The sequence below is a fragment of the Pristiophorus japonicus genome, chromosome 6, assembly GCF_044704955.1.
Source record: "Pristiophorus japonicus isolate sPriJap1 chromosome 6, sPriJap1.hap1, whole genome shotgun sequence".
NCBI classification, from domain to species: Eukaryota; Metazoa; Chordata; class Chondrichthyes; family Pristiophoridae; genus Pristiophorus; species Pristiophorus japonicus.
In genome coordinates, this window is record NC_091982.1 from 208,059,098 (window position 1) to 208,073,309 (window position 14,212).

The window sequence follows — 14,212 nt, forward strand, 5'->3', positions numbered from 1 at the left end:
CAGTCCAAAGTTGTTTTGTCAGGGACCAGCTCCGCAGAGGGCAAGTTCGCACACAGGTTCTGCTGTACAGGACTCAGATGAGGACCTCGATGGGGTGTCCTTTAGAAGAAAGGTGATGGGCATGCACACCAAATTGATGGCTAGGCTGCCAGAGAGCCTTTCGGCAATGTCAAGGAGTGTGGAGGAGTCAGCCTCAACCATTGCACAGGGCTGTGCACAGAACATGGAACCCAGGATTTCCAGCCGGGAAATGAGGGCGCACTCCCAAAGAGACTGTTTCGTCCCAGACTAGATGGTGCGCATGATGGGCAATGTCGCAGCTTCCATTGCAGCACAGGCAGAAGCGACCCAACATCTTACTGCTGCAGTGGAAGCTCAAATTGCTCTTATGCATGGGCTCTCTGTTTGGTGCTCTCATGCATGGGCTCAAGTTTCGGCCTGAGTTGCTCCTATTTTTTTGGAGCAACTAGTTGAGAATGGAGCATCTTAGAAATTGCAATTCTTGGCATTTAGTTTGCTCCAGTTCTAGTGAGTTAGAACAGTTTCATTTTAGAACAGATTTTTTCTTTTCAAAAGGGGGCGTGTCCAGCCACTTACGCCTGTTTTGCAAGTTTAGGCTGCGAAAATTTGCTCCAAACTAACTTAGAATGGAGTAAGTGTAGATTTGTGTATGCTCAGAAAAACCTTGCCTACACTTATAAATCAGGCGTAGGGAACGAAAGATATCGGGGGGGGGGGCGGGTGAGGGAGGAGTTCACAAACATTAGACACTTCACTTTTACAAATAAAGAGCCATCATCAATAATAAATGATAAATAAATCAATAAATCAACCAATAAATCAATCAAAAAATGTTTAAAAAAAATCAAAAATCAAACAATAAATAAAAAATTAAGTTTCTACTCACCTATTGCAGCACCGGGAGCCCTCCCACAGCATGCTGGGATGCCCCCCCCTGCCAGTGTCTCTCTCTCTCTCTCTCTGTCTCTGTCAGTGTCTCTCTTTGTGTTTCTGTCAGTGTCTCTCTGTATTTCTGACAGTGTGGGGTGGGGGAAGAGAGCAGGTAGCTGGTGGGGGGGGGGGAGGAGAAGGGGGAGGGAAGAAGTGGGGAGAGGAGGAGGGAGGGAGGGGGAGGGGATGGGGAGAGGAGGGAGGGAGGGGATGGGGAGAGGAGGGGGAGGGAGCAGGGAGAGGAGGGGGAGTGGGGGAGAGAAGGGGGCGAGTAGGGGGGAGGGAGGAGGGGGAGAGGAGGGGGAAGGAGGGGGAAGGCTGAACGGGAGGGGGGAGCAGAACGGGAGGGAGGGAGGGGGAGGATGAATGGGAGGGAAGGGGGGAGCTGAATGGGAGGGAGGGAGGCTGAACGGGAGGGAGTTGGGGAGCTGAATGGGAGGGAGGGAGTGGGGGGAGCTGAACGGGAGGGAGCGAGGGGAGCTGAATGGGAGGGAGGGAGAGGGGGAGCTGAATGGGAGGGAGGGAGGCGGGGAGAGCTGAACGGGAGGGAAGCCCGAGTCCCGATCTTCAATGCTCAGGGAGCCCATTCAGCCCGGGCGTTCTTCGGGCGTTCTTCGGGCCCCTCCCACGCAGCCTGCACAGATTCGGGCTGCGAGGAGCTACTGCACACACTGTAGCGTGCATGTGCAGAGGTCGCGGCACTGTTTTCAGCGCCGGGACCTGGCTCCGCCTTCGACCCCTTGTGCTGCGCCATGCCGAGGCCGAAGACGTACTGAGGAGCTCGCAGAATCACAGTGTAAGTTTTCGGCCCCCTTTTTATTCCAGAAAGTCGGCGCACCTTATGGAGGTGCGCCGTTTTTACAGAGAGTGGAAACTTGGGCCCATGCAGTCTCCACTTGAAGCCAGCCAAACTCTGACCGCTGCTATCGCGAATTGGTTTACCAGTGTCGACCGGGGCTTGCAAGGTTTCGCAGCAGGCCAGCACTCTGTGCTCCAACAGATTGCTAGGCATGCTAAGGCGCCGCCCCGGGGAGTGACAATGGGTCAATGGAGCAGGACCCTGCTGCCCTCTCTCCAGATGACAGTATTTCTGGTCCTTTCTCTGCCATTCTGCCAGTGCCCTTACCACTGTGTGTCCACCAGCCAGCCCAGACTGCTGCCACCCATGCCAGCAACCTTCCGCCAGCTGTGCTGCAGCCACTGGGAGAGCACTTCATAGGAGCACTAGAGTAGGAAAAGTGACAGGAAATACAGCACCAAGGGATTGCACAAGGGTGATTCGTTAATATTTTTTGTGTAAATATGTGTGAATTGATTTGTGATGAATATATCAAGTTTGTTTGGAATCTTTTGTGGTGTCTCATTTCACCTTTGTGCCCAGGGTCACGCTGTGATATTCCGTGAGACAGTGATGGTATGACGGGGATGTGGTGAGCAACGAGGATCTTGAGTTTCATTTATTTGAATCAGAGTCTCATGAGCTGTTCACGGAGAGCCCGTTTGGAAGGATGATTGGCTGCCTGCCTCCTCCCTCTCTCCTCTTCCCCTTGCTCCTCATCATCCTCCTTGTCCTCTTCATCCTCGTCCTGCTCCTGAGGTGGTGCCGCAATCACTGGGGCAAGAACTGCACCTTCATGATGGACAAGTTGTGAAGCATGCTGCAGGCCACCATGAAACGGGACACTCGCTCCACTGAGTTCTGGAGGGCTCCTCTCGAGTGGTCAAGGCAGCGGAACAGTTGCTTCAGTAGCCCAATGGTCTGCCTGATGATGTTCATAGTGGAAGCATGGCTCTCATTATATCAGTGCTGGGCACGAGTGTTGGTGTTGCGGCAGGGAGTCATGAGTCAGGGAGACAGTGCGGTTGTCCCTGAGCAGTTACCCTCGACTTTGCTGTGGTGCCTGGAAGAGAGCTGGCATGCTGGAATGATGCAGGATGAAGACTTTTCTTGATATATATTAATGACTTGGATGTGAGTGTACAGGGCACAATTTCAAAATTTGCAGATGAAACAAAACTTGGAAGTATATGAACAGTGAGGAGGATACTGCACAAGATAAAAATTCACGGGGTTGGGGGTAATATATTAGCATGGATAGAGGATTGGCTAACTAACAGAAAACAGAGAGTTGGGATAAATGGTTCATTTTCTGGTTGGCAATCAGTAACTAGTGGGGTGCTGCAGGGATCAGTGCTGAGACCCCAACTATTTACAATCGATATTAAGGACTTGGAAGAAGGGACAGAGTGTAACCTAGCCAAGTTTGCTGATGACACAAAGATGGGAGGAAAAGCAATGCCTGGGTGGGTACCTGGGTGGGTACTGTGGAGATCACTAATGAAAGTGTCCCTACTCTTTTTTGGTGCCACTACCCGATTACCCCACAGAAGGCAGTCTGCCTGTATAGGCACTTCATCTTTGCGCTGCTGGTACAGCTTTATCTCTTTCTGCATTTCTAATGGGATACTGGACCAGCTCCCGTGAAGCACACAGTTTTTTACTAAGGACTGGCTCGTCCAGGTTCTAATCTGTCGGGCGGTAACGGGTGATTGCTCACTCTCGAATGCTTCCATTACCATGACTAAATCTGCGGGCTGTGCCATTTCAACCCCCGTGGTGGGCAATGGCAGCTTACTGAGAGCATCGGCACAGTTTTCTGTGCCTAGCCTGTGGCGGATGGCGAAGTTGTATGCGGACAATGTGAGCGCCCATCTCTGGATGCGGGCCCATGCATTTGTATTTATCCCCCTACTTTCAGAAAAGAGGGATATCAGTGGCTTATTGTCAGTTTCCAATTTAAATTTGAGCCCAAGCAGATATTGATGCATTTTCTTTACCCCATAAACACACACTAATGCTTCTTTTTCAATCATGCTGTAGGCCCTCTCAGCCTTAGACAGACTTCTGGATGCATAAGCAACCGGTTACAATTTCCCAGGTTCATTAGCTTGTTGCAATATACACCCAACGCCCTATGACAACGCATCACATGCTAGTACCAATCGCTTACATGGATCATACAACACAAGCAATTTGTTTGAGCATAGCAGTTTTCTCGCATTTACAAAGGCATTTTCTTGGCTTTTACCCCATACCCATTCATCTCCTTTACGCAGTAAGGCGTGCAGTGGTTCTAGCAGTGTGCTGAGACCCGGTATGAAGTTACCAAAGTAGGTCAGGAGTCCTAGAAACGACCGCAGCTCCATCACGTTCTGTGGCTTCGGTGCATTCTCAATTGCCTCCGTCTTTGAATCGGTGGGCCTGATGCCCTCTCGTTGCAGCTGGTCCAGCTCAATCTCCACCCTCTCTCTCATCATGTACGGTACTCTGATGGATGGGTCGTGATGGATGGATCGTGCCCCCGGAATTAGGTGGATCTGCACTTTTGCTCCTTGGAACTTCCCGATGCCTGGTTCGAATGGCAAGGGGAACTTGTTTAGGACCTGGGTAAACGAAGTGTCGTCGACGGACGAGAGCGCTCGGACGTTGTCCCAGTTCCAGCGTATCTTCCCCAGCCTGTTCCTGCCAAACAGCGTGGGGCCATTGCCCGGTACCACCCAGAGTGGTAACTTGTGCACCGCTCCATCGTAGGAAACCTTTACAGTATTACTGCCGATTACAGGAATCAGTTCCTTTGTGTAAGTTCTCAGTTCAATGTGAATGGGAGTCAGGACTGGCCTTGAGGCCTTGCTGCACCACAATTTATCGAAAGTCTTTTTGCAAGCGCCCGTGTCCAGCTCCACTGACATTGGGAGTCCATTTAATTCAACCTTCAGCATTATCGGAGGACACTTTGTGGTAAATGTGTGCACCCCATATACCTCTGCCTCCTCAGTCTGAGGCTCTGGTTCGTCATGATCTGCCGTGGATCTATCCACCTCTGAAACATGGTGGTTTGCAGGATTAGCAGGGTTTTCAGCTTGCCTGCACATACGATGGAGATGTCCCATTGTTCCACAGCCCTTGCAAATGTATCCTTTGAAGCAGCATGAATGGAAACGATGATCACCCCCGCAGCGCCAACAAGATGTTAATGGTCTAGCATTCATCACCCTTGATGGTGGACTCTGAGACATCTGCGGATGTGCAGCTGCAGGCATGTGAGGCCTGCCCTGTACGTTATGATTCGTAAACAACATTACTTTGTTCACAGTACTTGTAGCAGCACTCGTGTGCTGAGAGATTTGCTTGGTATTGTCACTGGTTGCGATGAATGCCTGGGCTATTGCTATGGCTTTACTCAAAGTTGCGGTCTCTCCAGTCAAAAGCTTGCGAAGTATTATTTTATGGCCAATGCCAAGTACAAAGAAGTCCCTGAGCATGTGTTCCAAATGTCCTTCAAATTCACAATGTCCTGCAAGGCGTCGTAGCTCGGCGACATAGCTCACCACTTCCTGGCCTCCAGACCTCTTGTAAGCGTAGAACCGGTATCTCACCATCAGAACGCTTTCCTTCGGGTTTAGATGCTCCTGGACCAGCGTGCACAAGTCATCATATGATTTCTCTGTGGGTTTCGCTGGAGCAAGCAGATTTTTCATGACGCCATACGTTGGTGCCCCACAAACGGTGAGGAGAATCGCCCTTCGTTTGGCAGCGTTCGCTTCTCCTTCCAGCTCGTTGGCCACGAAGTATTGGTCGAGTCGCTCCACGAAGGTTTCCCAATCATCTCCCTCTGAAAATTTCTCTAGGATGCCAACTGTTCTCTGCAGCGTTGCGGTGGGATTCATCATCTGTATCTCATCGCCAGTTGTTATGTTTGAATAAAGAGTCTGACCAGATGCTGTGAGCTCAAAGTAAAGTGTGACCGTAGTCTTTTATTGCAGGTCTCCAGAGTGCCTCTCCAGCCTGTCAGACCTCCTTAAGTACAGGTGCTCCCAAGGGATTGTAGGATCACTTGCGACTCCAGGGGATGAGCCCTCTGGTGGTTGAACAAGGTATTTACATATATAACAGCGGCCACTGCAGGACCCGCCATCGGCAGGCAGAAGAGCGGTGGCCACCATATTTTGCCATATCATGGCGGTAACGGGTTGCATTAAACACCCGAATTTCACTGTGCTCTGAGTGAAGTCTTGATTTATTAGTTGATACAGTACTGCTTACGGTACTAGGAAAAAAATTAAAATTTCACAGCCAAAGGCAAAAGGTATTTAATTTATTCTTTTCATTCTCCACATCTAATAAGGAAAAAACACTTTTACATTTGGATAGCTTTAATCTCTGGACCATAATCTGTAATTTAACTGCAGCAAGACTAGATATGTTATAATGATTGACCTTATTTCTTTATAAGAGCTGCATCACCATCCATTACTGCAGTTGAACTTGATGGATCTGAAGGCCATCCTTGTCCTGAGGACTAAAAGAAATGGATGTGAGTAATCTCCTGTTGAGCATTTTGTAGGTTGCACATATTCTGGGCTTGCTTGGCCAAGTGACTCATCACATAAATCAGAGAACTTGAAGTTGTCATGCAATATGATTAGAGTGCATTTTATAATAAGGTCACTTATATTTTTAAACAAGGGGAAATAGCCAAATATTGAAAACCGAGCCTGCTTTCTGCCAGGTTGAATATTGTACTTTAGATAGATATTATGCTTTTGACTGAATTTTCATCAGCTTGCATCAACCACTCAATGTTAAATGGAATAGATACATTTTTCTGCACACTTAAATTCTTCCAGTGTAGAAGATTATTAACCAAAATAGTTTGCCTGATCATCTACTACAACTAGACCCTTACAGCTGGTGTGGAATTTAGACCTACTCCGAGTAGGTTAAAAAAATTCACATACAAAACACATCAGTACCTGTTATAGGAAACTATTATATAGAAACAGCAGCTTAATTTTTTGGAGTAAGAGCTAGTGACAGGGAATATCGCAGGCAATGGAAAATTATTGGGCAGTTGCTCCCAGTGGCGATAATTCTAACTTTTGCCGATAGTGTAAAATGGATGATATTGGATTAGCCGCCCATTCATACACCTCTCCCAATTTTCCTTTCCACTGACTTGAATGGAAAGGAAAATCAGCAGAAATACAACAGATTGCCATTCCGATATCACCCATTTTACACTATCAGTGTAATATATACAACTGTGAGTATGCTCACAGGTTTGTAGAGCCGTTGAGTTGGGAGTGGCTTAGCCAGTCACGTGATGTTCACAAGACTCAATAAAACCCCAGCCAGTTGGGTTTGGGGGATCCACAATGAGGCAGGTGGTTGTGAGCTTAGTGGATGAACTGGTAATGTGTAGTGTGATTGTTAAACCTTTTGTTAATAAAACAACTAGTTATTAATAGCAAAGAGCCCATGAAGCAAATACATTACAATCACCAAACATTAAAATTGTCCCCAATATCTTTCAGTTATGTTCTTTTTTAAAAACAAAAATCTTGGGCTGAATTTTATGAACCTCAGCGGGTCAGTGGCGGGTCCCGATCTCACTGCTGTCTTCATCCCGGCTTCTGAAATGAATTTACCGTGATTGGACTTGTTAAGCCCAACCAGCATGTTTTCCGGCCAATTACAGGAAGTGGGTCTGGTGACGTGTTTTGTTGACGCGACATCAGCTGGTTTCCTTAAAGGGACCACAGGCAACTTTCTTTTGAAGTTTGTGCTATTAGCGTTCTACAACATTGAGGTGCTGCAAACACTGACAAGCACTGCACAGAGGTGCATGGTTGCACTAGGCTCTTCCATGGCTTCCTCTATATGCTTCTGGATGGAGTCACAGTACGCAGGAGGTCCTAAGAACATAAGAAATAGGAGCAGCAGTAGGCCATACAGCCCCTCGACCCTGCTCTGCCATTCAATAAGATCATGGCTGATCTGATCTTGGCCTCAAATCCACTTTCCTGCCTGTTCCCCAGAATGCTTGACTCCCCTAAAGTTCAAGAATGTATCTATCTCAGCCGTGAACATATCCAATGACTCAGCATCCACAGCTCTTTGGGGTAGGGAATTCTAAAGATTCACGACCTTCTGAGAGAAGAAATTCCTCCTCATCTCCGTCAATGAGCAACCCCTTATTCTGAAACTATGCCCCCTAGTTCTAGATTCCCCACGAGGGAAAACAGCCTCTCAGTAGCTACCCTGTCAATCCCCCTCAGAATCTTATATGTTTCAATAAGATCACCTCTCATTCCCTGGATACCCCTAACACAGACAGTATTAACCCTGGATACCCCTAACATGGAGAGTATTATCCCTGTCAGCTGTGACTCAGTGGGTAGCACTCTCACCTCTGAGTCAGAAGGTTTTGGATCCAAATCCCACTCCAGGGGCTTGAGCAGAAAAATCTAGGCTGATACTCCAGTGCAGTGCTGAGGGAGCGCTGCACTGTCAGAGGTGCCGTCTTTTGGATGCGACATTAAACCATCTCAAGTGGATGTAAAAGATCCCATGGCCAAATTTTTGCCCACTCTAATCTATATCCCCTTGCAGAATCTTTGCGCCCTCCTCACAACTTGCTTTCCCACCAATCTTTATACTCTCCTCTTCCCATGGGCAGAAGAGACCTCCCTAGGAGATTAACACAGCCTGATTGTACATTGCAGAGGAGGGCACAAGCTGGGATCTGCAGTGCTGCAAATGTTTCAATGATCTCAGTACATAACGAAATGTTACTGCAAAACCACACTCAACCTCATCCTGCTGTGCTACTCATCAGATCTCCATCACTCTGCCTTCCTGCACATCATTACTCACACCAACTTACCTTGCACCTCCACCAATCCCTCTCTCTCTATCTACATTATTACATCCTCATCTCACTAGCCACTCCTCACAATCACCCTCATCTGAGGGCAATCATACCAACTAACAACACACATGGGTAGGCACTGAGTTGTTTTATGCAATGTTTATGCAAAGTTTCTACTATTGTGCTGTCAGGTATTAATCTTTATTTTCAACACTTTATGTTTCTGGACAGATTTGTGTGTATCTTTTGGAAGTGAGTTTCAGGGAATGGTGAGACACAATGGTACCTCCCACAATGGTGCTGAGTGTGAAAGGAATGGCTTGGGCATTGTAGGGATGCTATTTGGTGCTGGTGTGGGGTGATGCCAACCTGGCAGTCAGGGTGTACAGCATCAAATGAAGTAAATGTAGCCATGGTGATGCCAATCCTGGCCTCTCGGGGAGCAATGTGGCCGGCTGCGGATGCCCTCTGTCCTGTGCAGCATCAGTTCATTGTAGAGAAGATTTACGTTGTTGTTGGTGATGCTGGTGTTGGGGCTGATCGTGGTGGGATTCTGAAGACCAAAGTGAGAGAATTTCAAGGGCACCCATGCTGATGGAATAGATGGAAGGTGAAGTAGAGATGACAGAAATGATCTGTCAATGCTAGGAGAGGTAATGAGATTAGACTGGATGGAGACTTGTGTACAGACTTGCAGCATCCTGAATCTGTAATGGAAATGCAATTTAGAGAATGTAGTGGTTATGGAAACATTTCTCAATCAGCTGGGAGCTTTGACTTGACATTTGAAGCTGTCAATTCATCAGCTGATTCAATGGCCACTGACCTCCCAGCTCAGCTTCACTAACAAGGTCTAGGCACAGAGAGAAATCTGTCAAATCAAAAAAGCTGGGAAAAAAACATTAATAAGAGGCTGGAAACAAGCTGCCAATGAATTTTAATTGCCTCCTATGCCACTGCGTATCGGGCCTGCTCAGTGCTGACAGACCCGGCATTTGGTAAAGGCATATGGCAGCGGGTTCACAGCGGGGTCCTGACTTGTTGGGAGGAAAAAAAACACTTTCCCACCTACTACCTATCGTGCCCGCTGATCCTTCACACCCCCCCCAAATCCAGCCCCATATATAAGTATTTGTGAAGTGATGTAGCCCAAGCAAATAGCATATTAATATGAAAAGGACTCAAGCATAAATGACTCCAGAAACTTTTCAACAAATGCAATACAGTCAAGCAACCCCGCATCTGAATTGTAAATGGAAATATCCTTGTATTAAAAAATATCATGAAATTTAATACTCACCGATAAGCTGTTCAGTACTATTCAGTTCATGTTCTGTCAGAACCACTCGGCTCCATATATCAGCACAGACTTAGCATAGACATGGATGCAGTAACACAGTGCCAGAAGAGAGGTGAGAGTAATTGCTCTCAACATCAAGGCAACACTCGACCAAGTCTGGAACCAAGAAGCCCTAGCAGAACTAAAGTCAATGAGGGTCAGTGCAAAACCTTCCAATGGCTGAAGTCAATCCTGACACAAAAGAAGATGGTTGTGTTGTCAGAGGCCAGTCAGCACAGTATCAGAACATCAGTGCAGGAGTTCCTCCCAGAAAAATGTAATCTTCGCTGATAGAATCATAGAATGATAAAGCACAGAAGGAGGCCATCATGTCTATGCCAGCTCTTTGAAAGAGATTTCCAATTAGTCCCACTCCACTGCTCTGTCTCCATAGCTCTGCATTTTATCCCTTTTCAAGTATACACAGTATCCAGTCCTTTTTTCAAAGTTACTATTGAATCTGCTTTCACCACTCTTTCCGGAAGATCATAACAACTCGCTGGAAAAAAAATTCTCCTTACCTTCCCTCTGGAATGGGAGCGTTTGGGCTTAATTCACAACTCTTCTGATAATGCAGCAGCTCCTGCTTGCTTACAACAGGACCTAGAGAGCATTTATGCTACATAAGTGCCAGCCATCTCGAACAAAAGAAAGCTCAGTCACCACTGATTGGGCTGGAATTTCAAGTGGTTTGCAACCGGGTTTTTGCCGTGATTTGACTCTCCGTGGCGAAAACCCGGTCGCAAAGCCCGGGCGGGATCCTTGGGTACCTGTTTGCGATGGCGTTACCACGTACCACCGGGGAGAGATGCGTCAACTTGCAATGACCCCGATTGAGTTTGTGATCGAGTATCGGCACTCTCCCGACCCGTACGCTGCGCCCAGAATAATGACAGGTCAAACCGGTCGGTGCAGTCCTGCCAGCAGCGGTAAGTATGAAAACCTGCAAAAAAGGTTAAAGTTTTTACTTTTTACTTTTTTTTTGGCAGTGATTCGTTAGTTAAGGGTCTTGTAAATGTTTTTTGGAATTCCACCCGCCCACCCCGCCAAAGCTTTTCTCGCAGTACTCCCAGCTCCGGTCTAAAGTTGCCGAAACTAGCGTTTTGCGTCGCGAAGGCTTGTGCAACACCTCCCTTACCAAAGTAAAGACCAAAAGTTCGGCCTAAAAACAGTAGCGTAGCGAAAACTGTAATTTTCACGTATCGCTACGGTTTTTGCCAAAAAACCCGAAAGCCAAAAATCCGGCCCATTGACTTTCAATGGCACCTCCATTGCAGAGTCCCATCAAAACCTGGAGCAAACCCTGAATTGATTCCAGCATTGTCTGTGATGCCTAAGAATTGGGAAACTATTGAAATAGCTCCACTTACAACATAAGGATGATTGAATATTTTGACAGTCGTATATTCATTAGCTTTGAAAATGATATTCACAAGTGTCAATGGTCAACAATTGTCATCTTAGTAGAACACAGTGTGAAGTGGTTGAAAGGTAGCTTAGTTTATAGTCAAGGATAAAATATGCTTCAGCCACAATAACCTTTTTCCTATTTCTTTTAGAATTTAGAAATGTTACAATGTCAATGCAGATTAAAGCACTGTTGCATCGGTATTAAATTCCTATTTCGAGAAAAGTTTCAAAACTTACTTGCAGTGATAAAAAAACTATTAAAATGATTAAATTGTACAAATAACACTACAGAGAGTAAGTGATGCCTATATTTTTATATAATCAAAAATTGAATATATTAAATTTTAGGTTAATAAAGAAACACAATTAATTGTCTGCAATATGCACAGGACTATCATATCACAGTTCTACTGTGACTGAGAGCCCTACCTTGTAACAAACTGTTCCTCCTACTGCTTTCCATAATAGATGTCCAATGTTTCAACAGTGATGGGGAATTTCAGAAGTACACAATTCTATAATCAGAATGTTCTGCACTCAGGTTCCTGTCAATTGTGTCATAACACAGGAATTAAAAATCTGGGTTAAAATTATATTTATGAAATTCACCTATGCTATGAAAGGTTTTTAATTAGGCAGACATTCTTTTCTTCATGCCAAGAAATATATTTTTCTACAAACCAGCATTGAAACAGAAGTATTTGAAATTATAGTGATACACTATCCATGTAGCAAATCGAAATGATCTTGTCAAAGATGGTCTTGTCTTTGATTCTCAGAAACTGATGATTGAAAGCTAACTTCAGGTGATCTCAGATAAACAGATAAACCTCACCTTGCATCAGAAACTCTTATGGGAATTTGAGGACAACCACTATCAGAAAGTCCCAGAAATGAGTTTCAGTCAATCTATCTGCTGAAACTGTAGAACTGAAGAAGGGATCAGTGTATGTATTTAAAATAAATGTAATGGAAAAATATTGGTGCAGAAATTGCGGTCGGAGGTTTTCCCGCAGGCGGATGCCTCCGACCTGAAAAATATCTACGAACTTACGTGGTGATCCAGGAGATTCGGAGACTTGTGGTCCTCGGCATCTATGGTAGGTCTGCGGAGGGGCCCACGTATCCCAAGGACGTAGGCATTTCGCAAGCGTCCCTGGGATCATGTGGGCTGGCCCAACCAATTAAAGTAGGGGAATTCCCATTTATACTTGTGGTGAATTCCATATATATGGAATCACCATAAGTATGAATGGGATTACCCCCAAAAATACACAAACACTTAAAATAAAATAAAAATTAATCACATATTTAAAATTAATAAAATGGAACTTAATTAATTATTTAAAACGAAATTTTAATTTTTTGAAAAATAAATTGACATTTTAAAGGATCTAAAAATAAACTTAGCTTTATTTCACAGGTTTTGAAATGTTTCAATTATTGAAAAATATTTTTTTTTTTGTCCTTTAAATGTCTTATGCTGATTAAAGGAGGCCTTACTGCTTTTATCAGTTGTAAGAATTGCACAGGCATTTTCTGGACAGGTGTTGTGCAAATAGCCCAACTCTTTGCCTGCGAAGATTCTTGACAGATCGCAAGTTTCGGACCTTGCGAGTCCCCTATGGGTGTATGCGTGCCGCGAATTCAGGCCCAATGAATCTCGAAGTTGTGGATGTGTTTCAGTTGCATATTTACATCTTCAATTAGCTGAGTGATGAGTTAGGCAGTGGTAACTGTGATACTGTAAATTCTTTTCATTTGATTTCAAACAAATTCATGTCGGTCCTTCTCCTCCCACACATTCCTTAATCTCAGTGTCCAGGAAGTATTTATGCACTGTTCAAGCTCCAGTGTCATAAATTAATGGACATTATGCAAGTTACACTCTCGTTATTCTACTGGTGTATTATGCCATATACCATATATTGCATGCTACTAATTATGAAGTTAAAATTATCATGAGGTATGTTGATTTAAATGTGAAATATTTTAAATACTTAATATATGTGGTTAAAATAAGAATGTTTAAGCCCGTGGGAGCTTAATAAATGGATTCAGAATACATTGCCTCGGTACTGGGCCTATTGTTCTGGTCTGTTTTTTTTCTTACGAGAAACTAGCTTTTGTATTTGTGCTCTACTTATAACAAAGGAAACAATTTGTCATTTTAACTCATCCAGATAAATGCTTGCTGTGATAAATTCACAGCACAAAAATGGCATCCAGGACAAAGATAACACTACAACCAGTCAGCAATACACATACCTCTCCACTGCAGATCCTTAAGAAATTATTCCTGACTGACTGAAGTATTTGAAATGAATAATCATGAACAGCAGCTAAAAAGAGCACAGCTGTCAAAGATCCATTCTTTTGTTGTTATTACAGTGCAGCATACTATATTTTGATCCGTCGTTCAGATTTAGGGAGTACATGATAGCAAAATGAGCCTTTATTATTTGCCCTGTGGTAAAGTGTTTGCAGGAAATTGGAAATTTTTCTCCATTGTTGGTGGTTCTATCAGAGAGCTGTCATTTTAAATATTGAGGAATTCAAATGCGTGTTTAGCTCTTGAAGTAGTAATGCAGTAGGTTTTTGTGGCTCTGAATTTTGATATGGGCGAAGTGATTCTAATCACGATTATGTTGCTGAAGAAGCCAGTTTTTCGAAAGCTTCAATAGACACCGAGTTTGGCATCTAAGCAAAAAATGGATCTGCAGCAAAGGTTCTCTTACTTAATTTGAAGCTTCGAGCCAAAGGGCAGATGTACACAGCAGGGACTTAGTACAAATACAGT